The sequence below is a fragment of the Hyperolius riggenbachi genome, chromosome 6, assembly GCF_040937935.1.
Source record: "Hyperolius riggenbachi isolate aHypRig1 chromosome 6, aHypRig1.pri, whole genome shotgun sequence".
NCBI classification, from domain to species: Eukaryota; Metazoa; Chordata; class Amphibia; order Anura; family Hyperoliidae; genus Hyperolius; species Hyperolius riggenbachi.
Genome location: NC_090651.1, coordinates 214699054 through 214717584, shown reverse-complemented (window position 1 = coordinate 214717584; position 18531 = coordinate 214699054). Strand labels below are relative to the sequence as shown.

General features: G+C 48.9%; 1 long non-coding RNA gene across 2 annotated transcripts in view; it reads left to right on the top strand.

Annotated features, from left to right (window-relative positions):
* The window catches only part of LOC137522643 (uncharacterized), a 261446-nt gene that overhangs the window by 177286 nt on the left and 65629 nt on the right, over positions 1-18531 (top strand). The window contains exon 3 of one of the 2 annotated variants that reach the window (XR_011022372.1): positions 4631-4711. The exons of the other annotated variant lie outside the window; for it this stretch is intronic. This is a non-coding gene — a long non-coding RNA (uncharacterized lncRNA). The remainder of the gene's footprint in view (positions 1-4630; positions 4712-18531) is intronic. 2 annotated transcript variants of the gene reach the window in all.

The following is an 18531-nucleotide window of genomic DNA, read 5'->3' as shown; positions in this document are numbered from 1 at the left end:
AGGCAGAGTTCTTAACCAGTACACAGCATTCTGACTTTTTGGGATAGGTTTTGTAAAAATACATGGATTTTAGCTTTTTTTTGAGTGACCACACTTATATACCACATTATAAATGGCACTCCAAGTCCAACGCTGATTGGTATAGGCACTTTTTTTATTGAAATGAGGAAGTGAGATCTACCCAAGAAATGCATCATTGCTACCTTGTTCAATAAACCTTGCAAACCATATATAGATATAGATATATATGGATAGACATCCTGATATGTATGGATGTCTTCTTTGAGGTAAGCTATCACTTACCTTTTTTTCAAACTGAGAATGCAGATGTGAGGTAGAACACCATATGAGGTTCCCAGGTGCTGAACCAACAATGTATATGAGAGCAAATCCATGGTTTCCACACACACTGTTTCAACAAATAAGTGTCAATTTTTGATACATAATCAGGTATCATCCGATCACCAACGATTGTTTCAGGGCCATGGAGGACTGGGTCCCCATTGTCAAGGACCCACAGTAGCCCCAAAACATGCTTGTTGAAACAGTGTGCGGATCCCATGGATTTCTTCTTTTTAAACTGCTCTTAAACGAACAGTATCAAGAAAAATTGTAAAATTTTGAATACATGTAAACACATACAAATAAGAAGTATGTTTCTTCCAGAGTAAAATGAGATATAAAATACTTTTTTCCTATGTAACTGTCACTTACAGTAGTTAGCTGAAATCTGACAGGACAGGTTTTGACTCGATTATCTCTTCACGGGGGATTCTTAGTATTTCATTAATTTTTCACAAAACCACTCCCTAGAAAGGATCTATCCAAAGATACCAGCAGACTACCATACCTGTGTGCACATTATTATGGCAGTTTGACTGAGCAATTGCCATTCACTAAGTGCTTTTGAAAATAAAGAAAACCCTTAAGGCTCATACACACATCAGACCATAGTCTTTGGAAAATGAAAGATCACAGACCAATCTTACCACCCTTCATGTAGTATGAGAGCCATACTCTACACAGTCTTTTCTATGGAGCTGAACTCCACATCAGAAAAAAATCTTTGCAAGATGCTGCACACACAGATGCTGTACAGACACAAAAGATCAGTATCTGCAAAAGATCTGTTCCTGTCAAATATCCGTTCCTGCAAATTGCAATGATAGTCTATGAGATCTGCAGATCATCATACACACATGATTTAACTGACATTCATCTGCAGATCAAGCAATCATCCGCAGATCTGAAAATCCATCCTGGTGGATCTGATCTGCAGATGAATGTCAGTTAAATCATGTGTGTATGATGATCTGCAGATCTCATAGACTATCATTGCAATTTGCAGGAATGGATTCTTGGCAGGAACAGATCTTTTGCAGATACTGATCTTTTGTGTCTGTACAGCATCTGTGTGTGCAGCATCTTGCAAAGATTTTTTTTCTGGTGGGGAGTTCAGCTCCATAGAATAGACTGTGTAGGCGTGGCTCTCATACTACATGAAGGGTGGTAAGATTGGTCTGTGATCTTTCATTTTCAAAAGACTATGGTCTGATGTGTGTATGTGGCCTTAGACTCCCCCATGAGGAGGTGGGCTAGTTGAAATCTTGTCAGTTCTGTCATATTTTTACTACTTACTGCAAGCAACAGCAGCATAGAAGAAAAGTAATTTATGGCACATTTTACAAAGGGAAAAATTCACTTTTTATTTGTGTTTTTATGAATTTTGGTTTTCCTATTTTTCGTGATAGTGGTCCTTTAAATATTTTACCACACCCCAGGTGCCTCTAGATTCCCATTATACACCATGTCATAAATGGGCAGGTCTGAATTAGGTAAAAAGATATTTTACTCCTATAGTGCCTTACACAAAATATTTAAGTGCTCATCTTGATTTAGTGAAGGGCCCGAGCACGCACATAGTACTGGAGTGTGTCAGGAACTGACTTTCCCATTCAAACGGGCATATAGAAATGAGATCCGACTGTATGTGGCAATTTATTTGCCTCCTAGCATGTCTTCCACTTTCTCATGTAGCTGGAGCTTCTAAAAGAAATGTGATCAGGAAACACTCCTAGCGACGCCTCGTTTGTCTTCTGTGAGCAGACTGTACACCGGAGAGGAATAATGGCGTTTTTATCACTTCACGTTTTGTATGCGGAGATTTCCTTCTTTCTGTAAAAAACTGCGGAAAGCGTTCATTACACTATTTCCCTCTAGGAATAAAAACACAACAGAATAATACCTGTCATTATTTAAGCGCTATTCTTTGGCTCTCGCTGCAATTCTCAGCTCTGGGATCCTTTCAGAGGCTGAAAATGTCTTTTACAAAACGTGCTGGAATTTACATCTGCATTTTATAAGCCAGGAATTATCTGTCAGGCTGCACAGAAAATGACTTTGTATGGGAGGAAGACTTCATAAAGTTCTCTCTAGATATAGCAGCTCTTCACTCTTTATGTTGCACAATATATAATGTTAAACCCCCAGCAATCCAGGCTCAGGATTATGCACCATACATACGTTTATGTTATCAAATGTAAACAAGCCCCTTTCAGGGTTTACACTGGTATCTGCATGTTGGTGGGCGGGCAGTTCAACATTTGTTCTGCCTTCTCTCCTGACAAGTACACAGCAGAAATTCATCACCTATCATGTTATTGGCAGGTGACACCGCTCATACCCCAAACATACTATGATAGTGCGGAAGAATACCTTTTTTTTCCAAAGCAATCCACATAGATACAGTAGTTAGAACATATCTGCAACACATTGATGGCTTCAGTATAAAACTCCACTCTTTATTTTGCATTAAGGTAGGACAGACAAAATTAGTTGATGCATTTCTGACAGCAATGTTTCTTTAGTCTTGGCCCACTAAAGACACATTGCTGTCTGGTAGAAAGCAAATCTTCTAGCAGTGTTCTCAACCCTATCCTAAGGGCCCACCAACAGTGCGTGTTTTGTGGAAATCCACACAGGTAGTTAATCAGCTCTAATGAGACACTAATTACCTCACCTGTGAATGTTTGTGGTTTCCTGCAAAACATGTACTGTTTGTAGGCCTTCAAGACAGGATTGGGGTGCTCTGTTCTACTGTTAATGCCATATGGTATATACGCCATGAAAATGATGCTGGGTGCTCAGACAATATAATGACTGTACAACTCCATGTCAATTAAGTAAAAGAATTGGATGTCAGCACCCCAGTCATACGCAGATAGGTATAAAGAACGTCAATGTGCCTCTTTGTTGAGGATAAAAAGTCATCATCCGGGCCATCCTGCAGAACTGATTCTGCAGAATGGTGTACCACAAGGTTTTGTTCTAGGATCATGTTTATTGTTCACACTCATTGTCAGAACAAATTAATACACACCTTTGCTTTTCAGTATCACTTATATGCTGATATAATACAGAATTTTGCCTTCTAAAACAGAAGGTTTATGTGATTCAGGTTGGAGTGAGTATATGAGGTGTCCCACAGTGCATCACTGCTGAATATGCAAATCATCTCTTTGTTGTCCTTAAATGCTGATGACACCCAAATCTCAAGCAGTGGGGATGAAGACAGAGTGCCAGGATAGGTAAATTATTAGAATGAAGCAAAACATTGTGCAGTAGCCCTCTGGTTGTTGGTAGACGGGTCAGGGGCCTCGAGGGCTGACTTTGATGGAGGGGGAAAGGGGGTCAAGAAAGTTACCTATGTCCCATGGCCCACATGCCGCTTTAACCGACTCTGCCTAACATTGATCTCCGTCATCTACACACTTACACCTGTTAACTTACTTTGCCGCCATTATCTCTGCCACCCTGGCAATTTGGCTATATCCAGCGACCAACTTGTCCACTGGGGCTGCTATAGCTGCAATTAGTAATGTGGTTTATGCGGTGCCCAAGTTTCCTATTGGCCACCCAGATTTCCCGCACCAGCTCTGGAGAGCCTGGGCAACTTAATGAGATAGAGAAAGCCATGGCTGAAAGCATTTATAAAGAAGGCTCATTGCAATTCTGAAAGCTTCAACCACAATTATGGGAAAAAAATTGGTTGCTGCTTACATTATCTTCTGTCTCTCTCTCCCTCCTCATTTTATTGCAGCGCACAAAACCTCATTGTCAGCCATTGAAAAAGTGGGCCCAACCGGCGCAGTGTCCAGTACCATACAGCTCGTTGTGCATTATTATAATGGAATGCAGCACACCGTGGAGTCTACTTGACTATGTGAACGAGCCAATTGTGGAATGATCGCAGCACATTGCTATGTGACATTCTGTTATAATGCAATGCAACATGCATAATGTGAATCTAACTAAAGTAAGAGAAATATGGAAGGTGCCATTGCGGACTTCCTAAAAAAATAATACTTGCCTGGCTGTTGTGCAGATTGAACATGCATGTTGTGTCTTCTGACTCCACTGGCTGCATGCTTGTTCCAGGTTTGAGACTGAAGTAGAAACATCAGCATCACAGCCAGGCAATTGGCATTTAAAAAAATAAATATATAAAGATAGCAGCCTCTATGTTACAGTCCAGGCTTCAAGTCTATTCTCATTTCATTCTTAGTGTCAAATTAATTTTTAAATAATAATGTAATAGTAACTTTGTAAGAAATAATAATTCTTCTTCCAGTTCCATCGACAAGATGTCACCCATTTTCTTGTGGACACCTAATACTTCAACCACATGATTACACTATTCAGCCGAAGTCAGGTTTGTTAGCTTAATTTTCTAATTGTCTCTGTTCACAGTGGATGATGCAAACGAGTCTTATTTCATTAGAAAGCGTCCATGTATTGATTCTGTTTCAAATATGATCTATGTGAGGCCTCTGCAAGCAGCAGATAAGAGATAGGATGTGAAGTAAAGATTTGTTTCATTTATTTTACTCATCTACTGAACAGCAGTGGTGCTCAGCAGAGCTCGAATATTCGAGTAGCTCGAATATTCGAGCTCTTTTTCAGCTATTCGAGCTCGGTATTCGAGCTCCGAATAGCTAGAGCTATTCGAATGGGCTATTCGAGTAAACTCGAATAGCCCATTCACTATTCGAGCTATTCGAGCAAACGGCGCTATTCGAGCTCGAATACCGAGCTCGAATAGCGTCATAGCCCAGATTGATGTCCTTAAAGCCAATCAGAGGGCTCCCAGGCCCTCTGACGGCAGCCAATCACAGAGGGGGACCCTGGCCAGCCCCTACCCTATAAATAGCGGCCGCCATGTTCCGTTTTTCCGTCCTTGCCTGAGACTTGTACAGAGAGAGATCTGCTCCTTTGTGCTTTGGCTTAGCAAGAGCTCTATTGTGGTCATTTACCTAGCGTTTTTGCTCACATACACCTCCTATACACACCTATATTGTTGTTAGTTAGATAGACATTGTATTTTAGTTAGTAGCTTTTGTGTTACATAGAGACAGCTGCTGCAGGCTTACAGCTTTAGGCCTCAGGGCCTGCCTGTGTAGGCAGCTGTTCTCTCCTGTCCTCTGTTTATTTCTCATCTATACCAGTATTTCTGCTGTCCTTTACTACTGATTGATTGTATTTTGTATTGTAGTTATATACTGTAACTGTACTAGGACAGTCACTCAGTCACTGTTCATAGGCTACTAGCTCCTGCGTGTGCATGCACTCACTGTCTGTGTACACACACTCTATTTCCTTCTGATTACTGATTGATTATTTTAATTTCTAGTTGTACTTCCTGACTGTTACTACTTACTTACTGTACTAGGGACACTCACTCAGTCTCTGTTCATAGGCCAGCTCCTGCGCGTGTGTGCGCGTGCGTGCACTCACTGTCTGTAGTGTACACACACTCTATTTCCTTGTGATTACTACTGATTATTGTAACTGCTAGTTGTACTTCCTGACTGTTACTACTTACTTACTGTACTAGGGACACTCACTCAGTCTCTGTTCATAGGCCAGCTCCTGCGCGTGTGTGCGCGTGCGTGCACTCACTGTCTGTAGTGTACACACACTCTATTTCCTTGTGATTACTACTGATTATTGTAACTGTTAGTTGTACTTCCTGACTGTTACTACTTACTTACTGTACTAGGGACAGTCACTCAGTCTCTGTTCATAGGCCAGCTCCTGCGCGTGTTTGCACGTGCGTGCACTCACTGTCTGTAGTGTACACACACTCTATTTCCTTGTGATTACTACTGATTATTGTAACTGCTAGTTGTACTTCCTGACTGTTACTACTTACTTACTGTACTAGGGACACTCACTCAGTCTCTGTTCATAGGCCAGCTCCTGCGTGTGTGTGCGCGTGCGTGCACTCACTGTCTGTAGTGTACACACACTCTATTTCCTTGTGATTACTACTGATTATTGTAACTGCTAGTTGTACTTCCTGACTGTTACTACTTACTTACTGTACTAGGGACACTCACTCAGTCTCTGTTCATAGGCCAGCTCCTGCGCGTGTTTGCGCGTGCGTGCACTCACTGTCTGTAGTGTACACACACTCTATTTCCTTGTGATTACTACTGATTATTGTAACTGCTAGTTGTACTTCCTGACTGTTACTACTTACTTACTGTACTAGGGACACTCACTCAGTCTCTGTTCATAGGCCAGCTCCTGTGCGTGTTTGCGCGTGCGTGCACTCACTGTCTGTAGTGTACACACACTCTATTTCCTTGTGATTACTACTGATTATTGTAACTGCTAGTTGTACTTCCTGACTGTTACTACTTACTTACTGTACTAGGGACACTCACTCAGTCTCTGTTCATAGGCCAGCTCCTGCGCGTGTTTGCGCGTGCGTGCACTCACTGTCTGTAGTGTACACACATTCTATTTCCTTGTGATTACTACTGATTATTGTAACTGCTAGTTGTACTTCCTGACTGTTACTACTTACTTACTGTACTAGACACTCACTCAGTCACCTCACCCACCAACCCACTCCATTAAAGTACCCCACTTTTCACCCGCCTTTTTAAAAAACTTTTGTGTTTACGCCCAAAACATCGAAGATGTCTGGAAGTGGCAGCCAGCGCGGTTTGGGCAAGGGGAAGGGCAGCAAGGGAATCAGGAGGAGAGGGAGCAGCATTGTGGCAAGCCGCGGGCGCGGCCGCGCCACCATGCACAGTTCCGCAGCAGCAGCGTCAGTGGCTAACATTCCTCCTATAGCCACTGGCCGTGGACGCCTTGGGCGCCGCCCAGCAGGAGCATCTGCAACTCACGCTGCAGAGACACAGCAGCAGCAGCGTGTAGCACCTGCTCCGATTTTCCTCCAGCCGGGTCGGAAACGTCCCATTGAGGAAAAGGATGCAGACACTGTGGTGCAACTGATGACGGAGGATGAGCAGCCCGCCATCAGCTCTGCATCCGAGGCCTCCACCCTCACCACCACCACCACCACCCCTGTTCGCAGCAGCCGCCCAGCAGGGCCTGGGGAGGAGGCCAGTTCACCGTCAGTCGCCGACCTGTCACTCAGCACTCTTTTGACCCCAGGCATGATGAGTCAATTGTCTGCTGTTGTTGGCGATTTGGAGGAGGAGATGCTGATGGGCACTTTGGGGGATGAGGGATTGGACAGCAAGACTGTGGCGACAGTCAAGCAGCCCATCCATGCATCAGGAGAGGAGTTTGGGGGTCATCATCCCAGCAGGACATGTTTCAGGAGGGGGAGGATGATGATGACACGGTGACAGACAGAGACTGGGTGCCACCAGCTCCAGGGGATGTCGTCATCAGCAGCTCTGAGGAGGAGGAGGAGGATGCGCTTGTGGGCCTTGCAAGGAGGCGCATCATTGCAAGCATTGGCAGCAGTAGGCAGGTCCCACAGCCTGCTGGTGTCTCAGGCTCAGCAGCAGCAGCAGCAGCATCTGCCAGTACCACCACCAGCCGCACCCAAGCCCCCCCCCCAACCACCACAGGGAGACAGGCAGCAGCGGTTCCATGCCGTAGGGGGTTGTTTTTGTCACCAATCTGGCGTTTTTTCACCATGCCCACAGTGTACAGCAAGTACGCCACTTGCAACCACTGTCAGCGGAAGTTGAGCAGAGGTGCAGACCCCTTAAAGTTTAGCACGAGCTCGCTCATCAACCACCTTGCTGCGAAACATTTCCACCAGCATGAGGAGTTCCAGAGGCTGAAGGCATCTGGTGCTGGCAGTGGCACCACACCCATCACTGCACAGCCTTCAGCAGCAGCAGCAGCAGCAACAGCAGCCACCCGCCCTCCTGCTCCTCCAGCAGCACCAGCAGGAGTGCGGAAACGCACTGCTCCTCCCCCCTCTGCAACTCCTGCCGCCGACACTGAGGCCTGTTCTGGCAGCCAGTCCTCAGTGGCCTCCTCTGCTGTGTCTGCTGATTCCCGTGCCAGCAAAAGGCCACGCCAGAGCCTTTTGAGCGAGTCCTTCCAGGGGGTGGTTAGGGCTCTGCCTCCCAGCAGCCGTCGCGTGCGGCAGCTGAACGGCTTGCTGGCACGGGCCATGTGCTCCCAACTCCTGCCGTACACGCTCGTGCAGGAGGGGAGCAACATGCGTGCGCTGCTTGCTTGCGCAGCCCCAGACTGGCAGCTGCCCAGCAGACACTTCTTCGCCCGCAAGGCCATTCCTGCACTGCACCGCTTTGTGATGGCCAATGTGGAGCGAGGGCTGGAGCACGCGGTTGGTGAAAGGGTCCACATCACCATGGACTCCTGGAGCAGCCGCTTCGGGACAGGCCGCTACCTGTCCTTCACTGTCCACTGGGTCAGCTTGGTGGAAGGGGGTGAGGATGGGAGAGCAGCAGCGGGCACAGCAGCAGCAGCAGCAGAAACACAGTGGGTGGTGCCCCCCCGCAGGGTCAGGGGAACTGCAGCAGTTTCCTCCGATCCTCTGCCATCCTCCGGCACACCTGGCCAAACCCCCCGCCTCAGCAGCAGCGTGAAGGCCCGCCACTGCCAAGCGCTGCTGCAGTTTGTCAGCCTTGGGAAGACCAAGCTGACGGCAACCCATGTGTTGGCCAAACTCCGGGAGCAGGAGAGGATTTGGCTGACCCCCAGAGGCCTCAGAGTCGGAGAGGTGGTGGCCGACAATGGGGCCAATCTGGTTGCCGCAATAGACAGGGGAAACCTGACCCAAATCCCCTGTCTTGCCCACGTGCTGAACCTGGTGGTGCAGAAGTTCTTGCGCACCTACCAGGGGATGGGCGAACTGCTGGAAACGGCAAGGGAGGTTGTGCGTCACTTCCGGCGCTCGGCTGCAGCCTGTGCGAGCCTGGAAGACGTGCAAAAGGAGCTGGAGCTGCCACGCCATCGGCTGATCATTGACGTTCCGACTCGCTGGAACTCCACCCTGGCGATGTTGGAGCGTCTGGTTGAACAGAAGCACGCTGTCAACCAGTACCTTGCCCAGGCCACTGTGTCCGCCGCTCAGAGAAGGGACAGGACCAGCAACATCCCGTCCATCGTCCCCGATGATGACTGGAGGCACATGCAGCAGGTGTGCTTAGTGCTGGCTCCCTTTCTGCAGGCCACTAACATGGTGAGCAGGGACCATGCTATGGTCTGCGAGTGGGTGCCCCTGGTTTGTGCTGGAACAGGGAGCGGCAGCCTTGGACCAGCAGGAGCGTCATCATGCAGCTGCACAGTCCACCTCTGAGGGGGAGGAGGAGGAGGACTTGGTGGAGGTCCCTGACCTTGCTGCTGATGAGGGGGATCAGCACAGCGCAGCTGAGATAGTGCGGGGGTGGAGAGAAGATGAGGCTGAGGAGGCAGAGGAGGAGGATGAGGACAGCACTGCCGTCGATGTGCCAGCACACGTGGCCCGCCTCTTCCCAATGGCAGCGCACATGCTGACGTGCCTGCGCAAGGACCCCAGGGTGATCCAGATGAAGCAGAGGGAGGACATCTGGATCAGCATGATGTTGGACCCACGCCTCAAGGGGAAGTTGAGCCAGTTCCTGCCGCCTGCAGGAGGAGACCCAGCGCAACAAATAAGGAGCTTGCAGCAGGCCCTTGTTGAGCGCTTGGAGGAAGCCTTCCCCCAGCCTTCCACCCCCACTGTCCAGCCAGCACAGAGGCAGCAGCAGGTGCCTGCATCCAGCAGCAAGCGCCCCACAGACCTGCTGTCTCTCAGCCACGAGCTCTACAGGACTGTAGAGGCTCCGGCAGCAGTGACTAGAGAGGAGGTGCATGCAGCAGCATCCTCCTCCGGTCACAGCCAGCGCCTGACCCGCATGGTGGCTGACTACATGGGGTCCTACAGCGGGCTTGACAGCGATGCCCCTGTTGATCCCATGGAGTATTGGGTCAAGCGCCTGGAGATCTGGAGCGAGCTGGCGCAGTACGCCCTGGAAGTGCTGTCCTGTCCCCCTTCCAGCGTGCTGTCCGAGCGCTGCTTCAGTGCAGCTGGTGGCGTGGTCACCGAGAAACGCTCACGTCTGTCTCACAAGTCTGTGGACAGACTGACGTTTCTCAAGATGAACCAGGCGTGGGTGGAAGGCGAGTTCCTGGCCCCTGTTGTCGGCGAGAGGGGGACATGAACTGGCTGCCGGAACTTAGAACCATCGTTAATGTGCCTTACCACCCTTTACCACCTCCTGGCTCCTGCTCACTAAGCCAGCCTGGTTCACTTTGACTATTACGTCGCCTGCAGCCACACATTTTACACCTACAGTGGTCTGCTGTGTACTGCCCTTCTGCTGTCTGTCTGAGTTTCCCACTGCCAGGGTACACAGAATTACCTTCTGCTGCCACTCTGCCACCAGCTATTACGTCAAACAATAGCTATATATCTGTGTAATTGGTTTTACAAACAAAACCAAAAAACCATTAAAAAAAAAAAAGGTTTAATTTTTCTGAGGTGCCCGGGTTGAAAACTGTGTTGTCCCAGTTGTGTATTGGACACGATGTGGGCTGCACGACCGCTGTCTGGGACCTCCTGCCTGCTGTGTTTATTTACAGCCCTGGTATCACCGCTAGGTACCAGGGCTATTATGTCACGCTGCCTGCCTGCTGCCACACTCACACTACTCCTCCATTCCTCCTGCTGATGCTGCTGTCTGTCTGTGTTTCCCACTGCCAGGGTACACAGAATTACCTTCTGCTGCCACTCTGCCACCAGCTATTACGTCAAACAATAGCTGCTCACATAATTACTCCTCCATTCCTCCTGCTGCTGCTGCTGTCGGTCTGTGTTTCCCACTGCCAGGGTACACAGAATTACATTCTGCTGCCACTCTGCCACCAGCTATTACGTCAAACAATAGCTGCTCACATAATTACTCCTCCATTCCTCCTGCTGCTGCTGCTGTCGGTCTGTGTTTCCCACTGCCAGGGTACACAGAATTACATTATGCTGCCACTCTGCCACCAGCTATTACGTCAAACAATAGCTATATATCTGTGTAATTGGTTTTACAAACAAAACCAAAAAACCATTAAAAAAAAAAAAAGGTTTAATTTTTCTGAGGTGCCCGGGTTGAAAACTGTGTTGTCCCAGTTGTGTATTGGACACGATGTGGGCTGCACGACCGCTGTCTGGGACCTCCTGCCTGCTGTGTTTATTTACAGCCCTGGTATCACCGCTAGGTACCAGGGCTATTATGTCACGCTGCCTGCCTGCTGCCACACTCACACTACTCCTCCATTCCTCCTGCTGATGCTGCTGTCTGTCTGTGTTTCCCACTGCCAGGGTACACAGAATTACCTTCTGCTGCCACTCTGCCACCAGCTATTACGTCAAACAATAGCTATATATCTGTGTAATTGGTTTTACAAACAAAACCAAAAAACCATTAAAAAAAAAAAAGGTTTAATTTTTCTGAGGTGCCCGGGTTGAAAACTGTGTTGTCCCAGTTGTGTATTGGACACGATGTGGGCTGCACGACCGCTGTCTGGGACCTCCTGCCTGCTGTGTTTATTTACAGCCCTGGTATCACCGCTAGGTACCAGGGCTATTATGTCACGCTGCCTGCCTCATTGACTGCCTGCTGCCACACACTCATCCTCCTCCTCCTGCTGCTGAATTTACCTCCTGCTGTCTGTGTGTTTCCACTGCCAGGGAGCACATACAATGGCGCTTCCAACATGCGTGCGCCACCAGCTATTTGTTACGCTCAAAAATAGCTGCATTTCTTTAAAAAAAAATTGAAAAGAGAAATAAGTGAAGAAGAAGAAGACGATATAGAAAAAGAAGGAGAAGAAGAAGAAGGAGAAGAAGAAGAAGAAGATGAAGAAGAAGAAGAAGATGAAGAAGAAGAAGAAGAAGAAGAAGAAGAAGAAGAAGAAGAAGAAGAAGAAGAAGAAGAAGAAGAAGAAGAAGAAGAAGAAGATGATGATGATGATGATGATGAAGAAGATGAAGAAGAAGAAGATGAAGAAGAAGAAGAAGAAGAAGAAGAAGAAGACAATATAGAAGAAGAAGAAGAAGATATAGAAGAAGATATAGAATAAGAAGATATAGAAGAAGAAGATATAGAAGAAGAAGAAGAAGATATAGAAGATAAAGAAGAAGAAGAAGAAGAAGTATATACAGTACTGAACAAAATTTTGGACACAACTTCTCTTTCCACCTTTTTTTTTTTTAAAGGAACATCCCCACATAATCACTTGCTGTTGTTACTTGGAAAAAAAGATGTTTCTTGCATCATTCACCCTCAAAACAAGTGTTGGAAGCTATTTAAGGCCAATTCGAATAGTCAGCTCGAATAATGAGCTCGAATACCGACTCGAATAGTGAGCTCGAAGTCCGAGGTCGAAAATTATTCGACTCGAATATTCGACTGACCTCGAATAATTTACTATTCGAATTCGACCAAACTCGAATTTTAAAAAGGGGTATTTGAGCACCACTGCTGAACAGTGACAAGTTCTGCAGTGCTTCAAATGCTGCCTCATTCTTTAAACAACATAAGGTACCACAGTAAAGAAGAAAACCTGAACTGACAGGAATATGGGGGTGCTAACTCAATTCTTTTAAGTTCTTCTTGTCTCATGATTATTCGGATTCTCTCACTCAGTCGTGTAGCTAAGGAGTTAGCAGCACAAGTGCTGGTTTTACATTGGGTTCCTCTCTGGAAAGGTTCACATTCGTGCAGGGGAGGACTGGGACCATTTGGCCTGGGGGGGGGGATGCAACCCAGAGGACCTTGGGGAGGAAGGGGGGGAGTGGGTATGACAAATGACAAAAATGGGTGTGACCATGGCTTGATGTGGGTGGAGTCAACTGCATGACACGTCAGTATGGGCCAAAAATCTCGGAGGAATGCCATAAAGAATTAAGGCAGTTCTGATGGCAAAAAAGAATATATTCAGTACTAGCAAAACATACCTAATAAAGTGGCTTGTGAAATACAGGTAGTCCTTGGTTAATGAAGGAAATAGGGAATGTAGGTTTGTTCTTAATCTAAATCTGTTCTTAAGAACACTGTCATTTCTGTGCCTCTTCTGTCCCCCTCTATGTCACCTATTCCCCTGTGCATTTTTGTCCCCCCTCTGTCTCTTTTGTCTCCCTCTGTGTCACCTCATGTCCCTTGTTCCTTTTTTTCCCTGTGTCACCTTTGTTCCCCCCTGTGCCCCACCCCCATGGCTCCTGTATTCCCCCCACTGTGGCTCCTTTGGTTTCCCACTCCCCACAGCGGGAACAGCAGCAGTCAACTCACCTACTCCTGGGTGCCTGCATGATAAGCGTCCTCCTCTTCCTGCTTCCTCCTAATGCCGGTGTCGCGTAATGATGTGATCAATAAAAGCCAGCAGTAGGGGGTAGCAGTGAGGGAGATAGGAGAACTCTTATCATGGAATCGGCCGCACTGGGAGTAACCATAGTACCTGGAGGCTAAGCGACAGGAAAGTCACCATAGTTTTCTCAGCTTGAGGAGAGCAGAGAGATTTGCCATTGGATCGGGGAAATGTGAGTACTTCTCTTAAGGGGGGTCATGGAGCACAGGGAGAGCTCAGCCTGATGCCCCTGCAGAGGGTGAGGGATCAGGCATGGCCACACACCTCCCTGATCACGCTTCCATAGTTGGAAATGTTCCACGCGTGCGCAGTACCAATTTTTAGCAACTTTGCAAATGCAGAATGCTCCTGGCTACGGGAGCGCAATTCAGGAGGCACATGCAACTTTCAGTGGGAACAGCTGCTGAATGGATATCAGAGAGGGACAAGAAGAAAGAGAAGAACAACAGGGAGGGGGAATGGTGAGGGAAACTCGCATGTGCAGAAGCACATGACTGGCTGCGACTGGCCAGATTACCAGAAGGGGGTTGTGTAATATTACAAGACAAGAACGCGGCCAGAGAGGAAAGCGAGGGAGCACCTCAAGGGGCTGGAGGAAGCCCCAGGTAAGTATAAATACACCAGTACACAACTCAGGTACACTTTAAGGTTTCCTTTAAAGGACTTCCGATGCAAAGTAGAAAATCTATTTTTTATTCACCTAGGGCTTCTTCTGGCCCCGAGCAGCAGTCACAGTCCCTCGCCGCAGCCCTGGTCCTCTTCAGTGTCCCTGCTGACCATCCACAATGATGGCTACCCGCCGGCAGGGTCGGGTCTTCTGTGCCTATGAGTCCACATTATCTGGCGCATACTGTGCGTGTGCACAACTAATGCTCAGGCACAGTATGCGCCAGATGACGTGGACTCAAGTGGAGAAGAGCCGACCCGGCCGGCGGGGTGCCATCATTGCGGACGGCCAGCAGGAACACTGAAGAGGCCCAGGGCTGCGGTGAGGGACTGCGACTACTGCCCGTGGCCGGAAGAAGCGCGATTAAAAAATAGAATTTTTTTATTGTGCATCGGAAGTCCTTTAAGTAAAGTGGTAAGTGTTATTGAGATAGTACAATATTTCAGTGTGCAGCCAAACTAGAAGAATATATAAATATGCATGCCTTAAATGCAAAGTGCCAGTTCTGCAAAAAGTTAAATCAGCTAACACTAGCAGACAGCAGTGAAAGGGTTACATGTACACATTAGAGCAGGCCAGTTCAAAACACAGCAAACAAATGAAGAGGAGAGGAGGTGTCAGCTTACAAAAGAACAGTGTCTGGTGTTGATGTCTGGCTGAGGTGATCTGTGTCCATGGGCGTCCGCATGTATGGCAAACAGGGATGCTCGGATGTGCCTCATCCACGAATTCGGCAATCCGCGTGGTTGCAAAAAAAAATCCGCATTCGGCCCTGCCGCATGCGGATTTTCGTCCGCGTCCACGCAACCACGCGGATTTTCTGTCGTGAATGGCGTAATCACGCGTGGATTCCCGCCCGGAGGCGGATTTTCTTTTAACGTTAATAACAAAGCCCCCATACATGCTACAATCCCCCAAATTGCATGGATTATCTAGGTAATAAGGGGCAACATAACTTAAACATAAAAAATTCCAAAAATTTTTTTTATTTTTTTTTAATGGCTTTTAAAGACAAATCACCACTGTAAATGGGGCTATTAACCACCCTGGCGTTCTGATTAAATCGCCAGGGTGGCTGCGGGAGGGTTTTTTTTAAATAAAAAAAAAACTATTTCATGCAGCCAACTGAAAGTTGGCTGCATGAAAGCCCACTAGAGGGCGCTCCGGAGGCGATCTTCCGATCGCCTCCGGCGGCAAGAGATAACACGGAAGGCCGCAATTAGCGGCCCTCCGTGTTTCGCTTCCCTCGTCGCCATGGCGACGAGCGGAGTGACGTCATGGACGTCAGCCGACGTCTTGACGTCAGCCGCCTCCGATCCAGCCCTTAGCGCTGGCCGGAACTGTTTGTTCCGGCTACGCTGGGCTCGGGCGGCTGGGGGGACCCTCTTTCGCCGCTGCACGCGGCGGATCGCCGCGCTGCAGCGGCGATCAGGCAGCACACGCGGCTGGCAAAGTGCCGGCTGCGTGTGCTGCTTTTTATTTGGTGCAAATCGGCCCAGCAGGGCCTGAGCGGCAGCCTCTGGCGGTGTTGGACGAGCTGAGCTCGTCCAGACCGCTCAGCAGGTTAATTGGTAATACGTGGTTTGAAAAAGGGATATATGCGTTAAGCAATCAAAGAGGTGAAGGCGGGTTCCAATGGCACTTGGCGGCGAAGGTCCCTCTGGAGGAGGATGAGTGGCTGACGCCAAAAAGGCCCCAGAGAGGGTTTTGTAATTTTTATTTTTTTTTGCAGCAATTAGCAATGACATCGCAGCAGAGTTGTCAGTGGACACGGGCAGTGTGAACGCAGAGTGCAGTGGTGGTAGCGACTGAGTCAGGAGAAGGACTATGCGGGCGGTCAGTTCAGCAGCACAGAAGGACCACGGCAACATACTGGTAGTGGTAGTAGCAGCACAGCGTCATAGTGCTGGCCAAAAAATTAAATGCACCCGGTGACCCGGGCAGTGTGAACGCAGACAGAGTACATTGGTGGAAGCGATTGAGTCAGGAGAAGGACTATGCGGGCGGTCAGTTCAGCAGCACAGAAGGACCACGGCAACATACTGGTAGTAGTAGTAGCAGCACAGCGTCATAGTGCTGGCCAAAAAATTAAATGCACCCGGTGACCCGGGCAGTGTGAACGCAGACAGAGTACATTGGTGGAAGCGAGTGAGTCAGGAGGAGGAGGACAATGCGGGCGGTCAATTCAGCAGCACAGAAGGACCATGGCAACATACTGGTGGTAGTAGTAGCAGCACCGCGTCATAGTGCTGGCCAAAAAATTAAATGCACCCGGTGACCCGGGCAGTGTGAACGCAGACAGAGTACATTGGTGGAAGCGATTGAGTCAGGAGGAGGAGGACAATGCGGGCGGTCAGTTCAGCAGCACAGAACAGAAGGACCATGGCAACATACTGGTGGTAGTAGAAGCTGCACAGCGTCATAGTGCTGGCCAAAAAATTAAATGCACCCAGTGACCCGGGCAGTGTGAACGCAGAGTGCAGCAGCGGGAAGCGACTGAGTCAGGAGAAGTAGGACAATGCGGGCGGTCAGTTCAGCAGCAGCAGCACAAAAGGACCATGCCAACATACTGGTGGTAGTAGTAGCAGCACAGCGTCATAGTGCTGGCCAAAAAATTAAATGCACCCAGTGACCCGGGCAGTGATAACGCAGACAGAGTGCATTGGTGGTACCGTGGTAGCGACTGAGTCAGGAGGAGGAGGAGGACAAAGCGGGCGTTCAGTTCAGCAGCAGCAGCAGCAGCAGCACAGAAGGACCATGGCAACATACTGGTGGTAGTAGTAGCAGCACGGCGTCATAGCGCTGGCCAAAAAATTAAATGCACCCGGTGACCCGGGCAGTGTGAACGCAGACAGAGTACATTGGTGGAAGCGACTGAGTCAGGAGGAGGAGGACAATGCGGGCGGTCAGTACAGCAGCACAGAAGGACCATGGCAACATACTGGTGGTAGTAGTAGTAGCACAGCGTTATAGTGCTGGCCAGTGTGAACGCAGAGTGTATTAGCGACTGAGTCAGGAGGACAAAGCGGGCGGTCAGTTCAGCAGCTCAGAAGGAGGACCATGGCAACTTACTGGTAGTAGTACCATAACACCAAAAAATTAACCAAGGTAGGCACTAGGAAGGTAGTAACTGTCTTTATAAAGGCAGGCATAGTTAACAACAGCACATGCAGCAGCTACTTCATGTCCCCCTGTGTCCGACAACAGGGGCCAGGAACTCACCTTCCACCCAAGCCTGGTTGATTTTCAGGAAGGTGAGTTTGTCCACAGAGGCGTGGGAGAGCCGAGAGCGCTTCTCTGTGACCACGCCACTGGCCGCACTAAAGCATCTCTCTGAGAGGACACTGGAAGGAGGGCAGGATAGGAGTTCCAGGGCGTACTGGGAAAGCTCGCTCCAGATGTCCAGTCTCTTGACCCAGTACTCCAAGGGGTCCACGGGGCTGTCGGTGTCATTGAGCCCGCTGGATGACCCCATATAGTCAGACACCATGGTGGTCAGTCGTTGCTTGTGCTGGTTGGTGGTGGATGCTGTGGCGGGCACCTCTGTTCTGGGCTGCTGCACTGCATACAGGCTCTTGCTTAGGCTCTTAAGGTCTCCGGGGCGCCAGTTGCTGCTGCTACTGGTGGTTGTTGTTGTGCTGCTAGTGGAAATGGCAGGCACCTCTTGCTGGCTTGGCAGAGCAGTTACAGTGGGGGTGGAAGGCTGGGGGAATGCTTCCAGTAGTCTGCGCAGAAGGGCCTCCTTCAACTCCCTTGTGCGTTGCTCGTTGGTGGATGGCGTCATTAAGTCTCCCAGCTTCCCCTTCAGACGGGGATCAAGCATCAAGGTAATCCAGATGTCCTCCCTTGAACGCATCTGGATCACCCGGGGGTCCCTGCGAAGGCAGCGCAACATGTGCACAGCCATGGGAAACAAGTGGGCCCTGCCAGCAAGATCTTCCTCGTCCTCGCCATTGTCCCATAACGCATGCCTGTCCTCTTCCTGTGCCATGTCGTTGTCCTCCTCAAACCGCCATCCACGTACAACGCCTGCTGCACTCTGCTCCTCCTCTTCCTCCTCCTCATTCAGGTTAGGGACCTTCAACTCTTCCACTACCTGCTGTGAGCCCTCCTCTGAGCTGGACTGTGCTGCCATCTGCTCCTGTTCTTCCAACTGCCTCAGGGCTTCATCCCCACGCTCAATT